Source organism: Passer domesticus, chromosome 10, assembly GCF_036417665.1.
Source record: "Passer domesticus isolate bPasDom1 chromosome 10, bPasDom1.hap1, whole genome shotgun sequence".
NCBI classification, from domain to species: Eukaryota; Metazoa; Chordata; class Aves; order Passeriformes; family Passeridae; genus Passer; species Passer domesticus.
In genome coordinates, this window is record NC_087483.1 from 12,327,012 (window position 1) to 12,352,675 (window position 25,664).

Here is a 25,664-nt window from a genome sequence, read left to right on the forward strand (position 1 = left end):
AAGTAAACCCAATACTGAAGAGTTAGACAAAATTATATTTTGATGTTAAATGCATTTGCTTACTACTTTCTGTCTGGACATAGAGCAAGTGTATTTTATTACTGGGAAGTAACATGTCCATTTAGAAAATGACTTAGGCTACATTATTTTTGTTGGCAAATTTATTTTCCAGGCATAGCGGTTCTGGGTTTTTTCTATACCCATTTGTAGAAAGATGAAATCGCCATTAATCATGTTTCAAAGGCTGTGATGCTGAAATTACCCTGTTTTATGCAGTAGTGTGTAGGCAGACTGTCATCCACAACCTGGCCTTTTTAAAGTAATTTCTTATAAATCACAAACATAATCAAACTTTTATCACCAGATAAAAACAATGTTTTTCTTTAAAACTGGCCCCAAATTAGTAACCTGTCAGAATGTTTCAATCAAAATTGCCATCTAAACAGGAGAAAAGGCTGTGCTTCCTTAAATCAACTCAAGGCAAGCAGGTGGCAAGCTTACAAAGAGGTTTGAATTCCAGGTTTGGTTTCATGGACTACTACATTTAGAGAACCTGCACTGAAAAATTGGTGTGTCCAACTGCTTAAATATAATCATGTGGCTGTTCCTCTGGGGCTGAGGAGCAGGGGTCAATCACTTGCCTAGCTTTTGAAATGTTTTAAATCCTGAAACTGTTGTAAGCCACAGAACAAAGTTTTTGCTTCTTGAAGCATTCAGGCTTAGTTTATGTGATGCCTTGCAATATGTTTTTAGGCAGGGGGACTCTGAGGTTGGACATAGGATTGCCTCCGATGTGCAGATGTTTGGAAGTCCAATCAAAAAGAAGTTAGCATACATGATGCGGCTTGTGTTGGCTGTTTTAAAAGTCTTAATTTATTTGCAGTGATTTGGGCTTCAGTAAAGACTGAAAACCATGGAGGAGTGAATAATTAGTGTGAGAGCTGACTAGCTGAGTCTAACCACAGCCTTGTATTTCTATTTGCATGTCAGTTTGACAAGCTGGTAATTTTTGGACGTTCCTCATTTAACTTTCTTCTTTGTTTACTTAAGATATTAAGCACAAAATTATCCTTTTTGAAATATAAAATGTTTCCCAATGCTTTGTGGGGTAGGAGGGAATCGATTTACTAATGTCATGTACATGAGGTTCCCTCCCCACACACTTCCTGCATTGTTTGTGTCTATTCTTCACCTTCCCTGTCTCCACTAGCTGCATTTCCAGCTCTACATGTATCTTCAGACAATGTTTATAATCACTGACTTCTTTACTTGCTGACATAGCATATAATGTCTGGAGTACACACAGAAACCTCTCAGTACAACTTGAGAGTTGTTTGGAGCTCTTTTGTGATTTTCATCTCCAAATGAAATTTGTTAGTGGTGTTTTGTGAAACTTCCCATTGAATGTGTAAAAGTTCTTCCGAAATGTTTTACACTTATGTGGCTCTCCTATCTCTACACCACATTTCCTGGTCAGAGGGATGGGTTTTGTGTCCTCACGGTGCCACTGGTGTTCCCTGCTGCAAGGACTGCTGTTGGCACCATGAGTGTGGCACATTCTGGGCTGATTTCAGCTGCCTGCATGAATTCTGCAATCCATATCCATGAGGAGTACTTCAGGGGAATGCAGGCAGTGCTAGGAGCTTGCCAGGCTACAGCAGCTGCATGAGGAAACCATCCTTGCCAAATGGTCAATCCTGCAGTGCCCAGGGTCACAACATAAACCTTTTCTTACAGTGAGGAGGTGCCCTGTGGAAATAAATTCAGCACAGTGCACAACAGTTTTAGAGGGAGAAGCTGCTCTGGGAGACAGAGGTATTTTTCCAAAATGGTCCTGCATGAGTCATTTGGAGCTGCAAGCAATACTATAATTACATTATAAATTGTACAGAGGAAGGAGCTCTGAATCCCGACTTCTAAATTGAGAAGTTTGTGTTTCTTGACTGCATAACGACTGTTTCTGAGCCTTGCATTGTTCCCTCTGTCTCAGTCCCTCTCCAGCTTGGAGTCAGGGAATAGACTAGCTGAAGGGAAGATTGCTTGCCTGCTTTTGTGACTCTCCTGGATACAGGATTGTGAAGATCCATACTGAAGTACCCAATGCAGAGAAATTATATATTAGTGCACTCTGCATGTGTACACACGCAGATGTGTGTTTGCATGTGCACATACTCCATTTGTTAAGACATAAGGGAAAGTAAATCACTGCCTTATGCATTTTTTTAGAGTGATGTATTGGTGCAGATTTATCACTGTTCAATCTCACAAGGCTGTCATGATCTGCTTGAAATTATTACATCTCATAGGTGTTTTGGAACTGGCATGTGGGTGGGCATAGATCAAAAAAGCTTTTATAAAACCTCCTCATGGATTAAAATGTTCCAACAGTCTAAGGTTTTGTTTTGTTTTTTTACTGATACCACAGACATTTTAAGATTTCTCATCCTGCTGTTTTCTAGCAGAATATAAATATTAGCTGATCAGAGAATTTTTCTTGGTTTTGTGGCATCATTTGTAATAGCCATTAAAATGCACTGAGACAAGCTTTTGCCTTTGTTTGTAAACAGCTATCTCAAGTAGATGTGTATCTGCAGATTGATTTACATGAGAATGAGGGCTCTGTAGGTGTACAGAGACTGGCTGTGGAGGGAGAACTTGTGTGATCATTTCTTAGATAATAAGCTCAAGCCTTGCTGTCCTTTTTAAGGCCAGGAGCTGTGTGTTGGCTGTCCTGGCAGAACTCTATGGAGTTCTTGTTTGATAACTGGTTTGATTAAATTCCTTGTAAACCTTTTTTTGAGGAGATTAATAAATGGGGTATAGTAATGAAAGATTTGTATTTGTACAGAGTACTTCCATATTATACAGCTGAACATAATGCAGTTTCTGTCAGTCTCTGTATTTAATTTGCGCACTGAATTAAGTACCAACCACCATTAGCTGAAAACTCATCTGAGTCTCCTTCCAATATTTCCAGGAATGTTTTGCTTATTTATGAAGCTTGATATGCTCATACCCTCTCCATTCTTTGTGTCTCAGGCATAGATGACATGTAATGGTCAAATAAGAAGTGCAGTACTTCATCTTAACTCTCAAATCTGCATTTCATGATTTGTTTTTCTTTTATGTTTTTATGAAAAATTCTTGTCCACCACTCTTGCAGCGTGTAATTTGTCTACATGTTTTTTTTTTGAGTGAGAATAAGAGCAGAACGAGCAGGAAAAAAAAAAGTACCGATGTTACCAAGAAAAACAAGATATGAAATGTATTGTCTGAATATAAGATGGGTTCACTGAGTGTTTTGTTCATTGTGGCAGTTAATTCAACCCTGGTCACAGCAGTGGAGGCTCATCAGTGAGTCACACAGAGCTGGCCTGTCTGTGCTGAGCAGAGTAATTCACATTAGCCAGTGACTTTTGCAAGCTGACTAAAGTGCCCTGTGCTCCTTCCCAGAGTCAGCAGGGGAGTACAAAGGAATGATCTCTGGAGTCCTGCAGCTGCTGACCTGCCAGGGGTGATGTGCTGCCTGAATACCTGGGGAGGCAAACCAAAATGTGTGCAACTGTAGGAATAAAATGGAGTGGTAGCACCCTGGGATATTGCTTGTTCCTCTAGTCCTAGAGACCTTCAGAATATCCCTGCCAGAAATGTCTCTCATGCAGAAGAATTAAGTAATATTCTACTTGGATGTTTCTTTCCTGTGTAAGAGTGATGGCATGTTTAGTCTCAGCTTTGCAGATACTTTATTACCTAAAGTGTGAGAAATCCTCCTTCCCTCCTTCCCTCCTTCCCTCCTTCCCTCCTTCCCTCCTTCCCTCCTTCCCTCCTTCCCTCCTTCCCTCCTTCCCTCCTTCCCTCCTTCCCTCCTTCCCTCCTTCCCTCCTTCCCTCCTTCCCTCCTTCCCTCCTTCCCTCCTTCCCTCCTTCCCTCCTTCCCTCCTTCCCTCCTTCCCTCCTTCCCTCCTTCCCTCCTTCCCTCCTTCCCTCCTTCCCTCCTTCCCTCCTTCCCTCCTTCCCTCCTTCCCTCCTTCCCTCCTTCCCTCCTTCCCTCCTTCCCTCCTTCCCTCCTTCCCTCCTTCCCTCCTTCCCTCCTTCCCTCCTTCCCTCCTTCCCTCCTTCCCTCCTTCCCTCCTTCCCTCCTTCCCTCCTTCCCTCCTTCCCTCCTTCCCTCCTTCCCTCCTTCCCTCCTTCCCTCCTTCCCTCCTTCCCTCCTTCCCTCCTTCCCTCCTTCCCTCCTTCCCTCCTTCCCTCCTTCCCTCCTTCCCTCCTTCCCTCCTTCCCTCCTTCCCTCCTTCCCTCCTTCCCTCCTTCCCTCTTCTTTTTATAGAGGACAATGTGGTTCTGAAGTGTAAAAAGTCATAGCTGGTTTCCCTTGAGAAGCTCTCTAACTTCCTGCTCCCTGAATTAACCTTAAGAAAATAGTTTGGCTTAGTGGATTTGGATTTTTTTTTTTTTACCAGTTGGTTTACTCCCTTTTATTTCACTGAAAGCTCTTACCACCATGTTGCATACAGTATTTAAAGCCTGTGTGGGCAACAGGTGGTTTAGACAACCCTCAGACTTGTCATGAGGTTTCTTTTCAACTTTAATACAGTGTCTGATATTTAATTCATGTTCTGGCTTCTTCCTTCCATAATCTGCTGTAGCTCACTGTTTTATGGGACTACTGTAGCATTTATATTGCAGGGTGGTTTAATTCCTTTGAGTACAGCTTTGCTTTCTCTCTTCTATCACCTACCGCAGAATTTCCTTTAGGCCTTTACCTATTAGCTTTATTAATTTTCCAGGATTATTTCACATAACACCATAGATACAATTGGGTTTTTTTGAAGCTGTGTTGTCACCATTACTCTGTGGGTATGTAAGTAAATCCAGTTGCAATGTAAAATACATAGATACCACGTTCCTGAGACATACAAGACACTTCTTCTCATCTGTAAAAAAAAGGGTCTCTTAGGTCTGTTGAACCAGAGTATCTATAACAATTCTTTTTATGACCTTGCAAAAGAAGAAGGTTAAATACTTGGCAGAACAAAGAGGAGATTATTAATCACATTAAAATTCTGCAAGATTTCAATAGGGAATTCATTTATGAACTGAAGAAGATAGAGATGGGGTAAACTAATTTGGAAAGGCGAGTTTGGGAAAGACTGCTTGCTTGCCTGTGGCTGGGGGGACTGTGGAAACTTTCTTGTGGATTTAAGGTTTGAAATTAATTTTTTTTTTTAAATGGCATAATCAAGGTAAGTGTGTATATCCCAGATGTGCTATATAAGTCCACTAGGAGAAGTGTGGTTATTTATCTGGAGTTTTCAAAAAGACAAGTTGAAATGATTTGGAACATTTTGTTCTGAGATGATGTCAAGCATACTGTACCTCACAGATTTTATAGCCTTCAGTAAACGCTGTTTGCTGTCTTCTAAAACTGGCATAACTTCTACTAAGCTATAATTATAAAGAAGCATCCTCCCTCTCTTTAACGAAGAGGAAAAATTGAGTATTTAGGAAGAAGCTATACTGCATCATGGGACTGGTACAGTTTGAAATGCATTCTGAAAGCTGAGTTTCTTATACGCTGTTTTATTGTGGGTATTACTGAACCTCTGCAGGATTGCTTTGGATTTGTATAAGTGAGAAAGTACTGGTTTTGATAATGACAGATTTTTGGCAACTGTATGAGAACAAAACACAGCCAAGGTAGTTCCATGTCTTTCTCTGATAATTCAGTTGAAGAACCTCTCTGTGTGTGGTTTCTGCAATGTCTGTGCCTTGAATATAAAGAGTGAATTGCTGTAACTTTCTGCTGCACATCCAAGTCCTTTTGCTGACAACTGCTCTATAAATATAATTCCTGAAATATTGGTTACAGTGACTGTGAACAGTACAATATGAAGGGGTTTCTAAATAAATTTTGCTGGGAGACAGCTGTGTCAACAGCTTCAGGCACTATGGGGTGAACAGCAAATAAGCAAAAAAAAGAGTAGAACCATTTGAGTCAGTGTAATCCCAGTTCCACTGCTCCCTTTGATCTAACCTTGAACGCTGCATTAATGAGTGTTGCCTTCCAGAGTGTTCTATGACCTTTTCTCTTGTTCTGCTTTAATATGAAAAGCACAGTTGGGATGCTGTTACCATATAGTTACAGAAAAACCTGGGAGAGTCAAGTAAAAGTGTTTACACTTTTTTTTTATTAAACAGCATTTGAATCTCATGAGTGAGGTGTCAATCTAGGTGTGAATGACAATTACATATGTGTTTCAGACTTGTCCTCTGGGTCAGATCCTGTGTCAGTTGACAAGGAAATGTTAGAGTGGATGCTGTCTATAAAACCCAAATTTGCAGAGGAGGAAGCTGAGAATTTGGAGCTCCTGCTGTCTTCAGGGGAACAGGAGGTGCTCAGCTGTACAGTCTCAAATAGGGTCACAAAATCATTATGTGTGGAGTAGTTAATGGTTGTATCTTCTGCCTAGAATATAAAACTCTTTAAAAAGCACAGTTGTAGCTTAGAAACAAAAATACATTTGTGAAAAAGCTGAAATTGCCACTCCTCTGCCCTTTGCCCTTGTTTTAGTAGAAAAACTTGCGTGGTACATTATGAGAGTGTGAGTGCAGCACTGGTGTGTTCATCATGATGATGAAATGGTACAGGATACATCTCACGTCAAATCAAGGGAAAATGCATCTCATAGCTCCAGAACACAGTCTCTTAGCCAAATGACCTTCAGCATTTATGATCTTGGTATCCCAATGAAGGCATGACAGAAGCAAGTGAATCAGGCGAGCGTGGTGCATTGTATAATTATTAGAACTGACACATGTTTTGTTTGGCAGAGTAACAAGGCAGTGAAATTGCAACATTGTGGGGCAGTGTACAGCCTGCTAGGGAAGCTTTCTGGTGTTTCAGCACTTGGTTTATGTTCTAATAGCAACCTGTATCATTAGTTGTGCATTTGGGGTCTTCACCACTGGGTTGGTGAGGCAAGTGCCTGGATAGCTGAGACTATCAGCAGCTTGCTAGGTGAAATTATTTGGGATATTAGAATTCAAAGATAGTCAATTGTGTTTGCTAGCTCTGACTTTTGTCCCTGGTAGTATAAACAGAATAATTAAGCACCTGGTGCAATGTCCTGAAGCCTTTTTGCCTCCAATGTTCTTCTGCTTCTTGAATTAACAAAACGTGCCTTTGCCTCAGATAAACTTTAGGTAGGAATATAGGTCTAGATTTGAGTAATATTTGATCATGGGGCTTCAGAGGTTAAAGTTTACTATGATCTTTACTTTCTTACTGAATTTGAGACCACAATGAAAATCAGAATTTCTTGCTGATAGATATCAAGTGCATGTTTAATTATAATGTCTTAAAGATGACAAAAATAAAATAAAATGATAATTCAGACTATGATGTAAGATCAAGTCTGTAATTTGGTTTTTTTACCCTTTCTTCTTGTGTTTCTATGAAGATCAAAAGGTGATCAAATGGTGAGAATTGCATGTTTGATAAGGAATTGGGTACTTGCAAATTTTATCACCTGTTCATTCATTGTGCTGAGTAGGTATGAGGTTGTAATTATTATTGGTGGGTTCTGCACTGTAGCTCAAAAACCTTGGATATTTATGCTTCTCCAATTTGTGGTTGAACTGTTTTGAAATCCTTGAATGCAGAACTTCATCTTCTTGGTAACAACTGACTGCAAAAAAAAAAAAAAAAAAGAAAAAGTATATCAAACTGTAGGAAATTGTTAAATAAAGTGCTAGAGGCATTGGTGTCACCTGGCTTTACTTGCCATCTTGACTAATGATATAGGAAAAAGGGAAAACATAATTAATTGGATTGATTTTGGTGAAACTCTGCTGAGAACTAATGAAAAAATACCCTGTGGCAATTAATAGAGAAAATGGTACAAGGTGAGGAAGGACTGCATAATATAGGTTCCTGGTGTTTTCCTTAAAGTGAATGGGGGAAAAAGCAGCCATGTCAGGGGAAGAGGAATGAAATAGAGAAAAAAGAAATGAAGGAAAAGAAATAGCAGGAATTCATATTCCTCACAAATATAGTTTTTGCACTAAGGCATCAAAAGAGAAATCAATGAAAGGAGTATATAGAGGATGCAAAGTCATTTATTCATTTAATGGATCAGGGAAATAATATTCCCTTGATGATTAGGTAAAATTCTAGGTCTTGATGTCTTGATACTTGAAAGTTAGGAGATCCAAGAGGATTGAAGGAAATAGTATAACTGAATAGCTCAGACTGAATCAACAAAAATGTCAAGATTCAAACAAGGTTGGCTTATTCAAACATTCAGTAAAGGGCATATTTTCAAATCCTCAGTAATGCACTAGAGGGGATTGAACTTCCTTGTGCTGAAACAAGATATGGTACCATTTCTACAGACACATTTCCCACAAGCTGTGGGAGTGCAGTATTCTCTTTATTTTTTAGTTTTAATAGTTATGAAACTGCCAATCAATTTTTCCTTAAAGGACCAGGAGTTCTTGTCTAATTCTGCATGTCTTGTGCACTCATATTTAGTGGAATTAATTTAAAAAGTGGTCAGGCTACTGCTTCATGTGTTGAGTGGTTATTTTGTTGGTGTAGGGCAGATGAGGAAATTACGGTCAAATATATGTATCACAATTCCTATTTGAAAATACAGATCTATTGCTCACAGCGTTTTAGTTTGATTTACACTTCTCCAGCAGAACTGTATTAAATTACATGAAATATATTTCCATTGAGCCCTTGGCATTACATTTCTTAAAATGAGATAACAATTACCGTGCTTTGATAATACTCTAGTTCAGAACTTATATCTTTCATTGCTTCTTTTTATTCTGCTACATCAGAAACTAAAGCAGCAGTAACAAAGGCTGAAAAATGTTGGCAAATGAGTGATCTATTCCACATGAGAATTAGTGTCTGCTCTGTACCTTGGCAAGAAATTGGAATGCAGAAGGGTAAGCTGGTGAAATTGTTGCAGTGTTTTGCAGAAAAGGATTAAGCAAATATTTTAATTTCTTTGTGGTTGAGTAGAAGAAGGTTTCTAATACTGAAGTGAATTATTCAAGTTGGATTTTTGGTTTTCTTTTCCATGTAAAATGCCTGTAAGAAAGTCAAAGGTTTATAAACTTTGGGGGTTAGAGAGATGCTCATTTGTTTCCCCTGTTAAACAGCACCCCTGACACAAGGCCCACTGAGTGTATGTCAGAACTAAGATTTTGACCCAAAGCTCTCCCAGTCCAAGCATCTGTGTTTCAGTAACCCTACTGCTGAATGAGAGAATAATGCTTGCAGGCATGACACTTCCAAACTGCCTTTTCCTCTTTTTCTTCCTTTTTTATATCCCTCTGTTGTCCACAGCTGATAACTCAGGGCTTAGACTGCAGACACTGCTACAGCCCACTGGAGCTGCAGTCTCCTTGCTTCACTTCTCTGTAGCCTAGAAAGAAAGGCTTGCCTGGATAAAGGAAAGGCAGCAACTGTGAGTTTCCATTGATTTACTAGGGGGAAAAAGGGGCAGAATTTGGGGGTCTACAGCACAATGGTGTATAAGAGCTTATTTATGAAAGTGGTTGTAATATACTTGTGAAAAACATTAAATGCTTTAAATGATTGCTAAGTGTGGGTAGGGAACTAGAAGCCTCTGAAAAAGGATGTTTGTTTAGTTTGTGAAAGGAAGGTGAGCTAAAACAATGTATCAAACTTTTATTGATCTTGAGCAAGAATAAGCAAAAGCATTTGTTTAGCAATCTAGTGGTTAACAAAAACTTTCTCTTGGCTGGTTTATTTCAGTTGCTGCAATGAGCAAGTGATTAATTTCATTATAAATCCCCAAATCCATTGAAGTACCTCTCAAAGCATAGAGCTGAAGTTGGCTCAGGCTGTCTGGGGATGCTGCTGCCTTTCACCAAGGTTTTCCTTGACAGGACCCCAGGGTGGCTCTGGCAGGGATATTCCAGCCTCTGCACAGCACCCCCCTGACTTCACTGCTCATCCACACAGCTCCTTCCTGAGCTCCTTGTAGCACATGATCTAGGGCGTGTGAAAATACCATATTTCATGTAAAACTTCCTTGGATTTTGGATTATTGCTGTGGCATTGTCTTGTAGAATGACTTCAGCTACTGCTGGTTTTCAGGAAGTCAGTGTGTATGTTTGTGACTTGGTTGTTCATTCTTTCTGACAACAGTAACTCCAAATCTCTCCCGTGGATGTTGTGGATTCACCTTTTAGCTCTGCACTCAGGACTTCCAGATGGTTCTGTCTTTCCACAGTGAGGGGCAAAGCCAGACACATTCACAGAAACCATTGTTGATAGGACTCATTACCAGTCAAAAGCACAGAATCATTTTGTAAATATAGACCTGTTTGAAACAGATTTGTATAATATTCTTAGATACAAATTCTTTTGCTGATTTGCAGCAGGCTTATGCCATTTGTGGAATTCTGGATTATAAAGAAAAATCTGGTGTTATTGATAAAGGCTTTATTTTTAAAAAAAATTAGTCCTTTGGCTTTTAAGGGTGTATGTACTTCTGGTGTCCATCATTCATTGAGTAAATGAAGCATATATCATTGTAAACTTGGAGCAGAAATTACACAAAAATGCACAGACCAACACTACAGAAACCTTTAGGGCCAGGGTTGATCACTGACGTTTTCAAAATCAGGTGCTGACCAGTGACAAGATCTAAAAACTCCGAAATAGCAAACAAAAGTTCTGACTTCACTGTAGTGGAGTCGGAGACAAAAGACATCTTTCAATAACTCTGATTTTACAGAGAGTTAGAGTTTATTTTTACTCTAGCAGTCATATACTGCAGTAGCAAATAGTAGGAGGTTCTGGCATGCATGACCTGGTTCAGCTGGGTAGCACTATTGATTTGTGTTTGCAGTGCCTCTGCTTTAGTTAATTGTAACTTTGTTTTCTGATCCTTGATTAGCTCAGTGGTAAGTTGTCATTACAGCGTTCAACTCCCTAAGGACATGATCCATAAGGCAGACTTTTCCAGTGGAGGGTCATGATTCTGCTAGTTTACACATAATTTAAACAGCAGTTGGCCTAATAGCCTGAAGTGGAATTTGAGGTACTTGTAGTCCAAGAGTGTAATACCATAAATTACTGTTTGTGTTAAGCACTCTTTAGAGACCTGCAGGAGAGGCCAGTGGGACATAGAATGCACCTTGTGTTTCTTTTTCAACAGGCAAGTGAAGTTAAAATCTCAAGGAAGATTGAGAAGGCAGTTTCACTTAGAGCAAAACTGCCATTTAATGTTTGATTGGGAAAGCTTTGTTTCATCAGAGTTGCCATAATATTTGTTTGCCCAGACATTGTATTTGGATTTGTTTTTAATGCCTATTCCAATAATAATGGGCAGAATAAAAATGTCTTGATGTGGTTAGATTAAGCTAATGAACTCTGAATATTGCACATGCTGGTGTTCTACATTTTGTACAAGTTCAGTGCAGAGCTGCCTTCAGTTACTTTAAACAATTTTTAAAACACAGGGAACTTGACTCTGCTATAGCATCTAAATGTCTTTGTCAAGCAGAGCTAGAGGCAGCAAATTGAGCATAAATGAGTTGAATTCGTGTCTTTTCTGACTCTTTTGGCACAACCTGTCTGTGGGCTGAAGTGTGACTGTCACCACACCTAAGAAGAGGTCGTTACTTACTGAAAGATTTCTGATGTTCACAGAGGCTGGGATTTCCAGTTCAGTAGCACAGCACACGGCAGGGTAGAAGGTGGCAGAGACAGTCCTGCTGCTCTTCTGCTTTCCAGTGTTTACTGTCAGACCTTACTTTTTGTAGTGTGTGATTGGAGAAAACTTCAGCACAGTTTTTTGCAGGGCTTTTTGCCTTTTTTTTTTCCTGCACATTTTCCTTACAGGAACTGTTTGTGCCAGTGCAGAAGGGCAGTATGCATAGGAGCAAATGTTTGGACAGAAGGCAGTGAGGGGCACAATTGCTCCAAGAGTGTGTTAAATCAAATACAAAACTATTCCTGTGACTAATGAAAGAGTAACACCAGATCTGCAGTGTTTGAATGGCTGTGTTGCTGCAAAATGCTTTTCAGCCTATGAGGTGCTGACTAACTTAAGTGTATTAGCAACATTTCTAAAGAAACAGAAGCTACCACCTAGATTGTTGGGTGTTTTTTTAAGTAGCTGTACTTTAACATGACTGAGTCAAAACTGTACAAAACCTTCTCTCTCATAATGTTGTAACTCAAATTTTGGGTCGTGGTTGGATATGGTTTTCCCCCACAGGGTGGTTGGGAACTGGAACAAGCTCACCATGGAACAGCACCAAGCCTGAGTTCAAGTGTTTTTGGACAATTATCTCAGACACATGGTGAAATTCTTGGGCCTGTTCCATGCAGGGCCAGAAGTTGGACTAAATTATCCCTGTAGGTTTTGTCCAACTCAAGAAAAACATACTACATCAAGTAGTATGTTTTAATAAACAATATTAATCATGTAAAACTAGTGTGTACATTCAGAATATATTTTTCCCTTAAAGCACTTAAAAACATTTGTGTAGGAAATGTGAGTGGGGTTCTAAGTATGAGCAAGATACGTGAAGGTGGTGTTCAGGTAGGTGGGCAGAGTTATTTACACAGTCTGGATTCTGAAAATCTTTCCTATAGATGTTTAAGCCTACACAAACCATAGTGAAATCCAGTCTTAACTGAAGATGCTTCCATGACTGGATTTTGCTTTTCTGTTTTTGTTGTGTTTTGTTTGGTTTTCCTGATTCAAAAATGGATTCTGCTTATAGGGGACAGGAATACCAGCGCGCCCATGGAAATCTGTGTGCTCCATACTGTTCACCATGATCAGCTTGTGTAAAGCTCTGTGTGTCTGCTTTGCTGTGTGTGCTGAGCTGCCCCATCCCTGCTGTCTGTCTGCTGCTGGATCTCTGCCTCCTCAGTTGCCAGGCTGGTTTTAGCTCTGCTTTGTCTTGGTTCCTTTATTGCCTAGTGTGGGCAAGGAGCCAGGCAAGGCTGCAGCCAAATGATTGAGAATGTAAAATGTCTTCCAGGTCTGCTTCAGTGCTTTACCTTGAGCATCTTGCAGTCACCTTTCCTATAGGCATCCTGACATTTGGGAGAGTCACTCCTTTTCACAGGGCCCTTAAACTTCTGAAACTTTGCAGGGGGTGAAGATTCCGCCACATCTCTAATTAATCTCTTCTTTATAGCCAATTATCTTTTTTTTAAAATGTGCATCCAGGCTGCATAATGGTTATTTTTAGTTCAGCATTAGGCTTTAGCATCTTTTAAAGTTGAGCAGTTATATCATTTTAAAGCATTTTTATCTCCAGCATTTTGGTGTATTATTAAAACAAATGTGTGCATTACAGTGCCTTTTGGGATAATATGGAAGGTCAAAATAAAAGCATACCCTTTAATTTAAGGTACATTTGAGATGCAATTCTACCTGCTTTATCCCTTTTAGCTTAAATAACCATAACAGAGTCCTCTCGTATGGAAGCAAGGGCTTGATCAATGTTCATAGATGTGCTCTGTCATTCAGAAGGGTCAGCAGCCAGGGAATCCCTGTGCTGCACTTGATAAAGCTTTTGGATGCCCTGCTGCATCTTTACAATTTGGTGTAATCTAGCAGAAAAGCCCAGTTCTTGTTATGCAGGTCACAAGGAAGGAAATTAAGTCCCAGCCATGACCATTTCCAGGTGGAGATAAGTGTGTCTGAAGTGGCTGCCAAAAAAGGTTGTCAATAGCCTGAATACAGGTAATCAGTGATTAAAAAAGCAAACAAAAATCTGATGGATTTTGTTCCTGTGTTTGTATATGTTCCCAGCTGCCCTCCCCAAACCACAAATACTGTTGGAAGGGTGTTTGGGAGAAATCCCATTATGTGCCTGGTCAGTGCTTGCTTGGGTTAATTCCATCTGCTGTTGGTACTGCTCCTCAAAACCTCTTGTTTTATTCTTTGCTCATCAGAAATACACAGTGGCTTGCACTTCCTGCATTTATAGAGCTCGATTCTCTCTTCAGGAGTAAACAGGTGAATGAAAGTATCAGAGGCCACCTCAAATAGGTTTGTGAGACAGCTCTGTAGTGCTTTGTAGTGGAGGTGTAGACAGAGGAGTTTCACAGCTGCCCTCTACCTAACCCTCAATCTGGTTTTTAACTGCAAGTCTCTTCCATATTTCTGACTCATGGCCAAGACAATCCACCTGTGGTCAGCAGCTCAGTGGCTTTGCACTGCAGATATTATTTATCAGGTCTTTTTTTTTTTTTTTGCCTGACACTGGTTAAATGATACGTGAAATTGAGAAATTAATTCTCAACTTTCAAATGCAACCTGTTGCCACTTCTTATTTTCCTGTGTAAATTACTTTATTTTTAAGATCTCTCTCCCCACAGTTAGCATTACTAACAAGCATGGAAAGGGTTGTATTTTTTCCTGTCCTGGAGAAAAAGATGAACTGCAGTCTTTTATTTGCTTCTCCTGAGAGGGGGAAATAATTAGATTTCATATCTCTGGTATGAAAACACATAATATTCTTGTTAAGAGTGAAGGTACTGTCTTGTAATTTGTCTTTTATTTATTCTCCCATAGTTTATGTATTTGGTTTTATATTTATAAATCACTGCATGTAATTTACTCCCAGAGCTGGAAAATTTACACATTTGTTTATTATGTCAATCCAGGTTTTGAGGCTGTTTTATTCTTTTACCGACAGAAGTAATCATAAAAAAAACCTTTAAATGTTACCATTTAGATAGGTATTGCAGCAGTCAAGTGCCCTTGCTGTCCTTTGGGTACTTCCTTTCTGTAGGAAGTTGCTGCTTCATGCTCAGCTTTAGCAGTGTTGTACTGCAGGAGTGGGAGGACTGGAGCTCCTCAAAGAATATTCAATCTATGAGGATTGATGTTTCCACAGTTCTGTAACGTTATTTTCTGATTTTTACTGATTTTATGATATTTGGCACACTTTCACCTGCTCCTGAAATGCAAATACAAAGGCCAGTTAGCCTTACAAATGTTTGAAAAACTGTGTGCTAAAATGTGGGTGTTTTGAGATTAAGTCTCTACTTTGAAAACTCAAAAATTTGATAAATATTTTGCATTGTTAAATTACTGTGGGATTTGAGATGAAGACGAAAAACCCTACCAAAGGAGAATTCTAAATAAATGTAAGTTTAATATTTCTGAATTTAACCCAAAATCTACTTTGACAGGAACATTAAAGTTTGGTCTGTTAAAAAAACAACCAAACAACAAACCCTAAATTAAAGGATATCAAACTTGAATACCCAAATAAATCATGTTTCAATGATGCAGAATAACAGAAAATTGAGATTTGCTGTGTTACTTTTTTTTTTTACACTAGGCCTTTTTTGGAAAAAATATTGGAGTGTCTTTTTGAAGTTTGTCACACCTATATTAAAAGCATTTTGACAAAAAAGATTAAACAATCAGGACGGTTTTTAAAATTAAATTTTTAGTTTCTGCTGTGAGGTTCATGTCTCTGTGATGGCAAGTAGGGATTCTGTCACAGGCTCTCTTCCTCCTGCCTGCATCCCTTGCATTTTGAGCAGGTTTTATTTTCCTGGGTGAATTTAATGCTTTTTGCAGGCTTACTGCTCTGACAGTAACTCTCTGGCATGTCCATTATCATGTGCTTGCTCTGCCATACTGGACATTAATATGCAAGACCCTTGAAAAAGCATTTGTGGCAGAGTGCTCCTGCAGCTCTGGCAGCAGTGTCAGCAGCTCGGGGTGAGGTGACAGCCCGAGGGGTGGCTGTTCTGTTACAGAGTTCTCTGCCACCTTTAAATAACTGCCATGGCTCGATGCTTTTGCAATATTCCCTCGCTGTGTGTTTGAATTGCCATTCACACAACGTTCCAACAGATCCCTGAGCAAGTGCTCATCTAAAACTGCCAGGCTTAAAACTCCATTTATTCCTCTCTTCTGCCGAGGAGTTAAAAATTAAAACATGCCTCTGAATATTCTTCTACACCTCTTGATTGTTTTACTTTGTGGGTGTTGACTCACAACACAGAGTGTGTTTCCAGTTGTTGGCTTCCCAGCACCTGATTCTGCATTTTTATACATTTATAAATACAGTCTCTGCAGTGTTTTATCCCCGAGTGCTAAATGGTGTCAGAAATGTCTTCTCCTGAACATCAGTCTGTGTCTCTGCCCTCCCATCTCTAAAATGAAAGTGAGCTATGAAGGTGGCAAGGCTTTATTATGTGATTAAAGAAGGTGTCAAATACTGTGATAATGGCAGCTCTATGGATATTTAAGAACTGATAGCTAAGCCAGGTGATTTTCTAGGAAGTCAATTGCTATTCACCTTACAGAAATGATTTACTGCAGTTTAGAGGATTTCTGTTAATCAGATAAACCATCTTAATTGCACAGATAATGGCTTACTGACAAGTACAAGATAAAACATGGAATTTTAACCTTGAGTCCAAGTGGTAATTAGTTACATATTTAAAGGCAAGTCTATAATTTTTATTTCTTTACTTTGGAGAGTGGATCTCGTTGCTTGTAAAAATATCCCTGACTGATAACATGATAAGACTGACTTTTTATTTGGCAATATCACCAGTCTGTTTTGTTATACACCTTGGACTGCACTCACGGTCATCCTTTGTGCTCAGATTTGGATACTGCTGGGTAGGTATCTTTCAGCAGAAATGCAGTTTATTAACTCTTGCTGATGAAGATGCACCGATCTCTGGCTAGCAGTCTATTGAATAAAGATAGTTCTCAAAATTAACTTTTTTGACGAGGGAAGGTAGCAGTGTCTGCCAGCGACTTTTCATTTATCACCAAGGAAATTCTTTAGGTTAGTGACTTTTTGAGCCTTGAAAATGTACCAATTTGAAACTATCACAATACAGAGAAGTAAAAACAAGTATCAAAGGGTGATTCCTTGTATGAGTTTAAAAAGAAATAATTTTGACTTGGAGATGAAAAGAGCAGATCTTCTAATGAAATGAAATATTAATTTATTATTTTGATCAACATATTTTAAGGGAGTACTCACAAAACAGGCAGATCAATAGATGTAAATGTCGCCAGTGAGGTTGCTCATGACCCTAAGCAAAGATTTGTTTTCATGTGGATGAATATTCAGTATTCAGTGCTGGAAACCTTGGACGTAGTGCTGGAATACAACTGTATACAAAAAAGACCCCCAAATCCCCCTATTTAATGTGAGCTGTGAGAAAGAGTTGAAGGTGATATGTGTATGATAACTCAGTGCAGAACTGTGTCATTATGAAGAGTAACCTAAGAGAGGATTCCCAGCTAACTTTTACTAGATTTTCCATGTGTTTGCTCCCTTTTGCCTTGGCCAAAAGAACAGAAAAAACTTTCCATGGTGCCTTCCTTTTGCCAGGAAGTTTTGTAAGAGGGCAAGCCTCTACTTGTATCACACATTCAGACCAGTCTGCAAAATCTTTGTCTTGCTAATATTTTAAATAATTCAGTGGCAGGCAAGATAATGACTTAATATCATAAAATAGTGATCTCCACAATTAATCCACAATTAATCCAAAGTTGCACAATAGCCACAAATAGGCAAAGAAAATGGAATAGTAAATGTATGCTTGTTTTCTAAAGCAGATAGTTGAGCAGATTTTAAGGTATGATGGTGAATTGCTCCTCCTTTTATTTCAGGCATTTGGAGGAAAAGCTCTTGGTTTTAAATTTCCTAGATGAAAAATAAGAGTATCATTTGCCCAGGACCTTGCGTGAGTGAACTATCCCCTGTTCATACAACAACAGCAGGGAATATGAGCTGCCCTCAGTATCAGACAGATTAATTTCAGCTTGGATGCTCAGCTGAGACCATTTGAAAGATGGCATACCTATTTCTGTCAAGGAAGGCATAGCATGTCACAGTCATAAACAAAGTGCAGTAAAAGGAATGGAGGTTTGGCAGAGATGGGCAATTTGTGTCCACAAATACCCTGTAGTACTTCATGGCTCCAGTACTCCCAGCTTCCAACATTGCTCCCTCTTCAGTTTCTTTTCAGTTTATCAAGGCATGGATTTTCACATGTAATTTTCTCAAGCTTAAATAATGTTTTCTGCTTTCAGTTTGCAAGGAAACTGCTAATTAGTCAGTTTTATTTTAATCTCTCCCCCCCCACCACCCCGAAATATTTCTTCATGTTTTTTTTCTTTATATATAGAAATTTGTGTTGCAGTTTACATTAGTATTTAGACTGAGGTTTCTTTCTTCAAGAAAGGAGGTTTTTCTCAGGTGGTCTCGATACTGTTCTTTGGCTTTCTCCTTTTTTTTTGTTTCAAAAGCAGAGTCCAAGATGTAAGAATTCAGTAGCAGTTCTTTTTGTCCACCTGCAGGAGACAGAGGAGAGTGCACATCTATGTTTGTGCCTATGTAGTAAAGCAATTTCCAAAGAATGAGTTTTGCTTGAGTTTTCTTGTATACATTTTCTATTAAAACAGAATGGGTTTTAGACAAGTGTGGAAAACTATAGCTAAAGGTTTGATGTGTTTGAGTGGGATAACACTGGCCTGTAATGACTATTCCCTGTTTAAGAAATCTCACATGTTTCTCCATTTCTCAGTTATTATCTTTGTACTCATTTAAGAAAAAAATTGCAACTGCAGTAGAAGCAAGACTGTTTAGGATGGTAATTTCACACAAGCTTAGTTTTTTTCAGTACTCCTTGCTATTTCTTTTGAAATGAACTGTGAAATACATAAATACCAGTAGAAATGCACAGCTTGCTCTCTTGAATTGTCATTATTTGACTGTATAACAACATTGGAGGCTTATTGACACAGTGTCCGTGAAGTTGTGTTTGTATACGAATCCAAACCATCAAGTAATTGAATTTTCTTTGGCAACTACCAGTAGTACTTGCATGTGATTGTCCTGGAAGTAACTTAAGGAATCTGAAGAGTTACTTCTGATTCACAAATTCAGCAATGCCAATGTATGTTGTTGGGGAAGGAGTAGGGGAGATGAGCATGTGTAATTGTGGGATGCAGGCTGAAGTTTAACGATGATGGTGCTGCTTTTGTCTCATCAGCTGATTCCTAGGCTTGGCTTTTGAAAAAAGCGTTTTCTCAAGTCTGTGGTTTGCCCCTCAAACAGAGAGTTGATTACTGTGTAGAGAAGATTCTGTTTGGCTGTGTGCCACTGGGGTATCATGAAGGAGTCCCTGGTGCTGGTGGAGCTGTGCTGTTAGTGCAGGAGCACAGCTGTTAGCCCTGAGCGGTGCTTCCCAAGGAAATCAGGCAGCTCTGGGTGCCCAGGTGCCTTGTGCCAGCTGGTAGGGACAGATGTTAAAGATCTGAGATCAGAGTTTAAGTTCAGTTAGCCTGCAGTCTTCACCTGCACTGAGAATCTCACTCAAAAGGCATTGATACACTGAATTCATGCAGTGAGTTCTTGAAGCCTTGGTAGTGAAGCTTAAGTTTTAGAGGACTGAGCTGCTGCATAACTATCATAGTTTTGTTTCAGTGTTTGCAAATCTAGTCACGGTGTCCAGAGACATAGACCAGGCTTGGTATCTCAGATCTGTAGACAAAAAAAGGGAAATTAAATGCCTGGCACAGGCATTTAAGCTATTCAGTATGAAAATCTAGCAAGGGTCCATTTTTTAAACATTGTACTTCCAAACTTTGAGGTTTGGTGTTTTCTGATTTTGTTTTGTGTTGTTTTGGTTTCTTTTTTGTTTTTTTGCTTTTCTCCCTGTGCTCCCCCTTCCTCCAGGTTTTGAGATGGTAACTTAAAAATTTCTTTATCTGAAAACATAACAGATGTTAGTACCTACTTTTCACATTCCTCTCCTTTTACATCCAGTCATTAAGTTATGGAATCTGGAATGTGATGCTAGCAGGTGCCTAAATTACCTCCCAATGTTCAGGAGGATGATTCTCTACTTCTTTCTCTCCTCTGGTTCTGGAGGTTCAGCCCAGACTGGTGTCTGCCTGGGGACAGAGCTGCTGTGTGTAGAGGTTTAAAATGCTTGTGAAGGGTGGGACCAGGCAGTCTTTCATTACCAAATATTGAAGTTGCCTCACTGAGGGTTTTAAACCACGTGAAGCTGAGCAAACTGCGAACATGACTTGCAGCATGTTTCAACCACATGGATGTTAATTGGAGCAGGGAGTGGGACTGTCCCAGTCCCCAGCAGCCAGTACCATTCTGTGTGTGATGTGGTCAGTGTTTCAGTCTAAACCTGATGGTCTCTTATGTTTTTAAAAACTTTCATGTTCTCCTTATCCCAGCTGTAGTAGAAGATACAGCGAGCACTTGCTAGCTTAGACACTCTCATGTGTATTAGTCTGGATTTCAGTGTTTTCCACCAAATTACTCTAGGATGGATCACTTTCCAAATCTTGAAATAAGATTAGTAATGACTGTAATAGTGTGCAAAACCTGAATGTTTCTCCTGAGTAGACACTATAATGAACTATTTGAATATACACTCGATCTGAATGACAGAGGTGAGGAGATTAATTTGTCATAAATATAATTTTGATTCCCATGCTTTTGTGTCACTTGCATATCTTTGCTTTTAACTTTATGCCAAAATGGTTGGGCTCTTCAGACTGTATTCAGATAAGCTAAAGGAATGTAATGTGATAAATCCTAAAAACCAATATAATCTTGTTTTCAAGATACTCCCTCTGAGATTCATTTAGTACAAGTGAGAAAGTGGATATTGCCAACTTTTCTCAATCTTGAAAACTGTTGAAATCACTTAATAGAGCCCATCTGATCTGTATAAATAAAACTTAATACTGTCCTTGAGGCTAACCAGTTAAAGCGAGGAATCTGAATGCATTAATATTAATGAGAAATCTATTGATTTTAATAGTAAGGGATTGTGTTCAGTATCATGGATTTTAAGTCTTTGTGAAGTGAGTGACACTTTTTAACTCTTGTTAAGTGAATGTCATTGTTTCAGAAGTATGTAATATGTTCATAAATTGATTATGAGAAAGTAAATTATTAGACGTTTTTATTATAGTGATTTTCTTTCATCATATAACCTTTAGCCTTGTAGCTAAATGCTGGTAGGAACTGGACTGTAAGGATAAGAAAACCAGCATATATAGCCTGCATAGCAGTCTGTATGCTTAGTCATTACAGGGTTCTGGTTCTCCTTTGAGGAACAGCTGTGGGAAAAGGGACCCCAAATTAAATTATAAAAGTATGGACTTTAAGTCCTGCAGATAAATTAGATTTTAAAAATGACAACATATTGTACACCTCATTTCCATAAGAGGATGATCTCTCCTAATCTTGAGTATCAATCTTTTACTTTAAAAAACATACCCCAATAAAAACAAAAGCCAGAAAAACTTTTACTGTTCAAAGAAAAAACCCAAACTGATTTCAGAGACTTAGGAAACCATTTGGAATGTTATAGTTCAGATCCCTTGAGGAAAAGGTGATTACCTTTTTCATTTTGCATTTATAATAAATGGGAATGAGCCTGTTGAGAGGATTGTAGCAAAGAAAATATCTAGTGTGTGCTGTACAGGAGTAACAAAAATACAGGAGCATGTGTGGAGAGATGAAGGCACATCTCTTCTCATTCTTCTCTTGCAGGTTGTTCCCTGGTACCTACCCAGAATTTTCTTGGTTGCTTTTGTCTAAACAGACATCTGGGGCTTTCACTTCATCTTAATCATCTTTGGAGCATCAGTAATCAGCTTTTGAACTTCAATTAAGGTTAATGCAGACTGAAGGAAGCACATGAAGTGGTCTTCTGGGACCTGTTGAGCATATGTGCACAATGGTATATCTGAGGCACTTTTCAGGATTGGCCAAGTATGCTTTGGTAGAGGAGAAAAATGATGTCTTTTGTTAAAATCTTGTGCCTCTATAACAGAGTTGCTAAATATGATGAGTTTTTACTCTAAGTGGATCTAAACCTATTTCTGAAATTGGTGTGCTTTGTTTGGAGATTTACCTTCAGAATACCTAATGAGTCTTTTAGTCTCTGCCTTTTCTGTCAGCAGCATTTTTTACAATGTGATCACAAAAATGCAATAATGCAGTAAATGTAACTGGAAAAAATTCAGAAGGTTAACAAAAATTTGCTGCTGTTTTGAGACCTGAAAGTTTCAAATACTTTCCCTCCCTTTTAAGGAAAATACAAGGGAGGGTTTGAAGATCATCTGCCAGTAATTAAATAAATAGGTTATCCAGATTGCTGTAGAGCAATCAGCTCTTATAGAGGAGAAACAGTGATGCCAGCATGGAAGTGACCATAGTCTGTGTCAGGGAATACCTTTCTTCTGACTGTATCTATCCATTCAAGCAAGGACTGTGTGTGAAATTCTGGAAAATTACTCCTCCTGTGAGTCAAAAGCTCAGGTGTCCAGTAATCCCTTCCACCAGAACTGGTTTATTTTTAAGAGCTGTTCTGTGTTTACCTGTCTGTGGTAGATCCCAGTGGTGAACTCTGTGGTGTTAAAAACAGAGCACTCACAAAGCTCCCCAGGTGCTCAACCATCCACCTGAAAGTAGTGGGACAGGCAGAAATCTTGTTTGATTCCATCTAGCTGATCAAATGGCTAATGGGATGTGAAATACAGAAGACTCTTGTCTGCAAGATGTTTGCCATCTGTCTGTCCCTTGGGAGCAGATGAATGTGTCTGAGCTCTTTGGGAGAGAACACACATAAAGCCTTTCTGCTGGCTCTGAGCGTCTGACATTTGTAAGTTCTTCTACAGTGGAGTAAGAATTAGGCTGAAATCCTTCACATTTGACTCACTGGCGCTTGTGGACTGGAGGAAAAAGAAAGCTCCTCTTATATCCTGTTGTGGTTATTTTGTCGTAATGAACCAAATAATAGAAAATGGAAATAATAGAACTGGTTTCTGCAGAAGAAGATGCTCTTGTGTTTTGCAATGACTTTTTTTGTTTGGATAGTATAAACTTCAGTTTGTTCAATGAGTCATGTAATCCACTAATGTGTATCAGCATAATTAAGCATAATAAAAAAATTATTGTTTACAAGTAAATATGCTGAGAAGTGCAATATTTTTTAAAATTACATTGTTCCTAATGCTTCAGAAGACATCTAGAAAATTATTTTTGTGGAACAAGTACATTTTCTATTTGTCTGAGGTTTTTAAAGGTCGTTTCATTATCAACTTGTCTGAGGATTTATTGGTGCTCGTAACAATTATTAATGCATTTTCTTCATAGTTCTATTTCAATACTGAAGTTTATTCTTGTTATATGTATTGATGTTGATATTTCTTCTTGCTGTAAAACAAAAGTTAGTGATCACCTTGCCTAAGGAATTGTTTTTGCTGTCAGCTGAGTTATGTCTCCTTGTCCCCTGTTTACTCCTCTTTATTTTCATTTTTTTCCTATTGAAAGGAACAGATTACTTTAGGAAATGGAAGAGTAAAAAATCACCTAGAAAAGTTTTGTGAAAACCGCTATGAAATGCATGAGTTTCATATAGGTTTTCTGCTTCCTGGCCTCTCTTTGATATTGATATTTATAGCAAAACACTACTGCCTCCTTGTCCTTGGTTTCTGCGAATACTTTTTGGCAGATCTACTGTATGAGAAATGCTTTACCTGCAGTCTGAAAGACTTCTTGCTGTGGGCTGGAAAGCACTTGCCACAACAGTGCTAGGTTTATACTGCTTGAGAGAGGGGAAGAAAATATAGAGCATGTGTGACTCTTGTACCTCCTGGTGGGTTCAGGAGCTTGGGGAGAGCAGGGTGATCTCAGTCAGACCATGGGAGGGTCTTCAGCCTTCAGATTGGGGTGTTCCTGCCCATTCCACTCACAGAAGGGAAATCAATATGTTGGAAGGTGAGCTCTTCTGTAGGGCTGTGGCTTCCAGCTGTTTTGGTGTTAGCCCAGTTCATTTCTGTCTTCTCTTCACTGACACCAGGTGAGCCCCAGTGACACCTCTGGGCACTTCACTCACACACTGCAGGCTCGAGGGCCAGCAGGGCTGTTTGGGCTCTGTCCCACGGGGAATTCTGTCATCTCAACAGCAGTGCCTGCTTTGGTGGTGGGAAGAAGGGAATTTTAGATACAAGACCAGCTCTTTTCCAGTCTGCCCTGCCCCATCCTCTGCAAAGCAGGAAAACTGCAAGAAGTAATTTTGTATTTCTGCAGATTCAAATTCAGGAGGAAATTATGGCTGCCATTTGCCTCTGGCTAATGAATGTGCTTGAAAATGTGGTAATGAATAAAACCTTGAAAGTCGAGTTTTCTGGTGACTGAATGTTTTCCTTTCCTATTTGTGCTTATGTGAATTGTAAAGCACAAGTGTGTAGGCTAAGAATTTCATTTGACAGAAAGATTTTCAATTTTGGTGAAGCCAGTAGAGCCATGTTGGTTTCAAGTTATTTTTCCTGCAAGTTTTTGTAGTGCTAAATTCTATTTAAATGTTCTTGTGCTTTACAGCCCTACAGTTCCATTATTGTTTATAAACATAAATGGCACGTGTGTTTTCATAACAATGATTGAAAGTGCTTGCTGTTCTCCTAGCATGACAGTGCAAGTTTGGGTCTGCACCAAAATGTGTAATTTCTTAATGATTTTACTGTTTCAGAGGAAAAAGGGTTGTGGCAAGTTAATGTTTTAGTTATCTTCATACAAATGGAAGGGAAAGTGCCTCCTGATATTAAGATGTTTACTCGGGTTTGAGTATTACTTAATGAAGTCTTGTATTATTTTTTTCTCTGTTTACAACATGTAATAGGGCAATATTTTCATGGAGTTTCGGTCAAAATCAAAAAAGTACTTACAAAGCTCTTATTATATTTCAGTTTCTCATCTTTCCTTCAGGAAGAACTTTATAAGCCTAAGTTTCATTTCAAGTCAATGAATCACACATTCCTGTGTGCTGCAGCCCTTACAAAACAGGCTTTAAGACATTTTGTGCTTCATTCTTTAAGGAATGTTACCCAGTGTGCTTTAAAGGCTGGGATGTGAGAGGGGGCAGAGTCTGAATGTTCATGTCTTCTGAAGCTAAATTTGCCTTTGTAGGGAAACTCTAGGTGTGCAAGGGAAGGAATAGATTGGATTCTATTTGTTATTACAGGGAGTGGCTGGGTGCAAGTTGGACTTTTTAGGGAGGTTTTATTGTAATTATTTGTGGAATGAAAAAAGAAGCATAAAATCCAAGACTAAGACCAGGTAATTGTTACAGCCCATGCCATTCAAAGAGATTGACTGGGGAGAAAACCCCAAATAAGTCCTCAGGAATAGTTCTAAGAGGAAATAAGAGACAAAGGAGATGAGTTACATTCATGGCTTGTTTTTTTCCGTTCTTAAGTGTGTTCTCTTGGCTTGTCTGAGACAGCTCTAAATTTAGAAAACACATCAAACCCCAGCCTTCTGAAGGAGCCCGCAGGCGTGTGGAGGCGCCTGTGTGGAAGTTGTTGTGTTGTTTCAGCAGGCAGGGAGGGCTGCAGCCCTTGTGCTGGCAGCTGGAAGTCTGCCACTCCGCTTCATTGTTCACTGCCTTTGCTGCATAAGGCAGAGGAGACAGCCACCAACGTGACTGTCAGTGTTAAAAAGTAATTACTCACTAATCTCAGCTTCAAATCTTGCCACCCTTGCACTCCCCAGTCCAAATACCAAGGCCACAAATACCAGCACCAAGGCTACTTGTTTCCCCTTGCCATTCTGCAGTTTCCT

At 39.2% G+C, this 25,664-nt stretch overlaps 1 protein-coding gene across 11 annotated transcripts in view; it reads left to right on the forward strand.

Annotated features, from left to right (window-relative positions):
* The window catches only part of GULP1 (GULP PTB domain containing engulfment adaptor 1), a 143,913-nt gene that overhangs the window by 40,067 nt on the left and 78,182 nt on the right, over positions 1-25,664 (forward strand). For 2 of the 11 annotated variants that reach the window (XM_064433787.1, XM_064433788.1), the window contains exon 3: positions 21,591-21,713. The exons of 8 other annotated variants lie outside the window; for them this stretch is intronic. The gene's annotated coding sequence lies outside the window, so the exon portion shown is untranslated. Of the gene's footprint in view, positions 1-21,590; positions 21,714-21,759; positions 21,781-25,664 lie in introns of those variants that run through there. One more of the 11 variants, XM_064433790.1, reaches the window with a different exon arrangement.